The following is a 4,612-nucleotide window of genomic DNA, read 5'->3' as shown; positions in this document are numbered from 1 at the left end:
CCCTTCCAGCCCTAATGTCTATGAAATCTATGAAAAAAGACTGAAATTTTTGATTTTTTTTCTTTCTCTGTTAATCCAGACTGACATTTTCCCCAGCATTTTAATTTGACCAGAGCCTCAAAAAATTTTGTTCATCTAGTTCTTGTTAGGATAGAGAGAATAATTCAGATTTAGCTGTATAGCTCTGCCAATATACCTCAGTCTTACCAAACCATAATGTAATATATGAACAGATCCAGCACATCCATGCAATTAAATGATTCAAGTTTGTCTTAGTGATTAATCAATCAAAAGATAGCACTTAGGGAGAGAGAGTGAGAATAATGTTTTCTAGACCAGGGGTGGGCAAAAGATGGTCTGTGGGCCATATCTGGCCCACCAACAGATTTAGTCCGGCCCACAGGTGGACAGCTGCCAACTCACTGGATCTGAGCTGTGAGCAGTGGCAGCTCCAGCCATCGCATAGTGCTGGGCACCTGAGGGGGGCTACTATTTCAGCCCAGCAGCATCAGGCATCAGCTGTGAACCTTGGTGTCGCTTTCCCCACAGCAGGCAGGTGGCAGCATCAGCTGTGAATGCTGTAAGCAGGTTCAGGCCCCAGATGCAAAACCTGCTGGCAGGATCCACAGCTGACCACCACCCTCCCAGTGCATTGGAAGCTCCTGCCTGGAGCCCCAACTCAGAACCTGCCAATAGCATCAGCCATGGACCCAGGCAGGAACAGCTGCCATGCCTAGCAGGTGGCAGCATCTCTCTGTGTGTCTCTTATCATAGATTTCATAGACATTAGGGCTGGAAGGGACTTTGGAAGATCATCAAGTCCAGCCCAAAGGGCAGGAATTCAGCTGGGGTCATAGGATCCCAGCAAGATAAGCATCCAATTTGCTCTTGAAGGTGTTCAATGTAGGTGCTTGAACCACCTCCAATGGCAGGCTATTCCAGACCTTGGGAGCTCGGACAGTAAAGAAATGCTTCCTTATGTCCAGCCTGAAATGGTCTTGCACTAGTTTATAACCATTTGACCTCGTCATCCCTTGGGGCACTCTGGTGAACAAACGTTCCCCCAGATACTGGTGGTCAGTATTGGTGGTCATCTTATCTATGTCTCTCTCCCTATTCCTGCCCCACTGCTTCCAGAGCCCAGGAAAAGATGGTATCACCCTCCCAGCCTGGCAGCAGTTCCTGCCTGGGTCCACAGCTGAGTGTTGGGGTTCCTGGTGAACGACAGAGTCAGCTGGTTTCTGGTGGGAGGGAAAAGGAGGGAGAGAGAGAGAGAAAACAGACCAGAGAGAGATGAGAGAAAGAGAGGAGACAGAGACAGACACATAGAGAGAAGAGACAGACAGAGAAGAGAAGAGAGTAAGAAGCAGATGGATGTAGCCCTCAAAACTCATTAAGTGAAGCTCCAGCCAAAATAATTGTCCACCCCTGTCCTAGACATACAGAGTAGAAGCAATTGAATCAGGACTGTGTGGCCTTCTCTGTTACTTCAAAAATAAATAATAGGTGGAGAGTGGAAAATTATTCTTTCTCAAATGTAATTATTAATCTCAAGAGCGATTCTCAGCATAGAGATGATGTATTGGGTTATATCTGCAATATGATTGCATCTAGACAGAAATAATTCAGTATGTACAAACAAAATCTCATGAATACATGACACAGTGTATCTGGGGTGCCTATTCTGTTCTTTAATTCTTTTTTTTTTTTTTAATTTGGTTGTTAAGCCTTGAAGCATTCTGGTCCTGAGCTGTACAAAGTGACCAGAAGAATCAGGCAATAGATTTAACTAACTGTTCAATGATCAATTGACAAGTAATAAGAAGGTTCTTACGTAGCATTTCTCAAAATTTGCTTTCAAAGAAGTCAGTTCCCCCATTTTACAGAGGGAAAAAAATTATTAGATTAGAAAATGACATGCTTAAGATCACCTAGAAGATTAGTGGGAGGTCATCCAGTCCAACCCCCTGCTCAGACCAAGACCTTTCAGTAACAGGAGAGAAGCTGGCTACTCAAGAGAGGAGGGCAGGCTGGCTGGAAAGCAAAAGTAGAAACTACTGTGTGTGGCTGGGGAGCCATGTAACAGGAAGAGGTGAGGCTTTGGGGCACACAAACTCAATGCCTAAGCCCAGGCAGAGTTTTTCTGAACACTGCAGGGAGAGGAGCTCCCAGGAAAGAAGAGCTGCAGAAGACAGGACAGGTAGGCATCCAAGTCACCCAGGGATGCTGAGATGAGAAGGCTACAAGGGAGCCTGTGGGTAACATTAACCTCAGGTGAAGAAGACCTTTTGTTTTGAAGCAGTTTGCTTGTGTTTCTGTTCTGTAATGCGCCTGATACCAGAGGGCCAGGTTGCAGCTATGGGGGAAGGCATGGAGGTCATGGAGGGGTGCCTAATGGGGCACTCTGCAATAGGCAGTCTATTCTGCAGTCAGCGATCCAGAGGGCTAAGGGCAGAGATAGCAGTGGGCAGCCCACTCTGGGGTCAGGGCCAAGGGCTGGACCAAAGCATAAGAGCCAGGGCCCAGAGCACAGAAGTGGAAGATGGGTCTAGGGTCCAGGAGCCAGGGTTCAGGTGATGGCTTAGTGAAACCGTGCTGAGGAATGCAGTCATAATAAAAGGACCAGGGCTGGGAAGGCTGAGGCCCAAACAAAGGTTCAAGGCCTTAGGGCTGAAAGCTGTGTTGGGGCCAGGATCCTCCTTCAATGGACATGGAGTAATATCTGTAAGGCATGGGCATGACTATAGGGGTGGGATGGAAAAGCCACAAATATAGCCCCTAAGGCAGGGGTAGGAGAAATACGGTCCACAGCAGACTCAGACTTTCCCAGCAGCCCTGGAGGCCACAGCTCCTTCTGCCTGCTGCTGCCAGACCCAGCCCCACTGCATGGGCACCCCGGCCCATGTGCCCTACCCCCACTGCCAGGGGAATGACCAACACAGGCAGGGGGTGTGACCAGGAGGCTGGGATGGGGCCATGGCCAGTGGTGAAACAGGTGGGTGGGGTTGGGGAGACCCTGGGACCTTGAGATGGTGACAGCATGGGGCCAGGGCAAGGGCAGAGCTGTGATCTACTGCCTACATGCCTCTGCAGTGGGTGGAGGTTCCATGGACAGAGGTGTGCGAGAAGCAGCTTGCAGCTCTGTCACCACAAGATCTTGGCTCCAGTCCCAGAGGCAGCTCCCCAGCTATGCTCCCTGCCAGTGTGGCTACCAGCCAGTCTCCATGAAGCCCAACGGGATCTTGGGACAGTGACAGAGCAGGGTTGGGGCTGGGGCAGAGCCCTGGTTCTGCAGTCAGGGCTGTAAAAGGAGAACATCACAGCTCTACCCTGGGTCCACCGTGTCATCAGCCCAAGATCCCAGGGACTCCACAGAGACTGGCCAGGAGCCACACAGGCAAGGCATGTGGCTGGGCGGGGAGCTGCCTCTAGGGCTGGGGCCAGGATCTTGGAGTGGTGACAACACAAGGCTAAGTCAGACCTGCAATCTGCTCCCTGCACATCCCTGCCCATGGAACCCACACCCATTGCAAGTGCAAGCAGCAGGTCATGGCTCTGCGCCAGCCCTGTGCTGTCATTGCAGCCACTGGAGCTGCCAGGAAATGGAGACTGGCCCCAGCTGGATCTGCCATTTTCCCCACCCTACCCTAAGCAACATAGTGCCTGAGGGGCAATATTATGTCCAGCCAGGTGCAAGGAGTACCAGCCAGCCAAAGTACAAGAGCCTACTCTGGGACACAGGGGCAGCTCCCTTAACATCATAATAGTAACATCAAGGCATGGCAGGAGAGGAAAAGGGAGAATCCCCCCAATGAGCTGGAGTGGGGAGGCAGGAGCTGCATGACCAGCAGGGGGCACCACGGCCACCCCTGGGACATGGTCCTGCTGTACATCCCCAACTATATCATCCTAGCCAGGGCTCTGTCTATTCAGGTCTTAAAAACCTCTATGGGTGGAAATTCCACCACCTCTCTGGGTAGCCTGTTCCAGTGTTTTACTACCTTGCCAGTGACAGGGTTTTTCCTAGTATCTAACCTAAACCACCCTTATTGCAACCTGAGACCACTGTTCCTTGTTTTGTTATCTGTCAACACTAAGAGCAGCCTACCTTTATCCTCTTTCGAACCCCTCTTCAGGTAGCTGAAGTCTGCTATTAAATCCCCCCTCAGTTTTCTCTTCTCCAGACTAAATAAACCCAGTTCCCTCAGCCCCTCCTCAGAAGTTATGTGCCCCAGGCACCGAGCCATTTTCATTGCCCTCCACTGGACTGTCTCCAATTTGTCCACATCTTTTCTATAGAGGGGGTTCCAAAACTGGACACCCAGTGCCAGATATGACCTCACCAGTGCCAAATTGAGGGGAAGGATCATTTTCCTTGATCTGCTGGCAAAGCTCCTCCTCAGCCCAGTGTGCCATTAGCCTTCTTTGCAGAAAGGACACACTGTTGGCTCATAAATAATGTTCTGAAGAGGGAAAAGATCCATTAAGATAGGGCTGTCCAGCTAGCATACTGGCCACAAAGAGTTAAAACACAGGGCCTGGGTGGCCACTGTTGCCCCTATTGCTTCAGCTGCTGCAGCACCAGGGGTCTTAGGTTCCACCCCTCTGCCTC

The sequence above is a fragment of the Gavialis gangeticus genome, unplaced genomic scaffold (genome assembly GCF_001723915.1).
Source record: "Gavialis gangeticus isolate Ggan-Ray unplaced genomic scaffold, GavGan_comp1, whole genome shotgun sequence".
In the NCBI taxonomy this organism is placed as follows: domain Eukaryota; kingdom Metazoa; phylum Chordata; order Crocodylia; family Gavialidae; genus Gavialis; species Gavialis gangeticus.
This window is presented reverse-complemented; position numbering follows the sequence as displayed.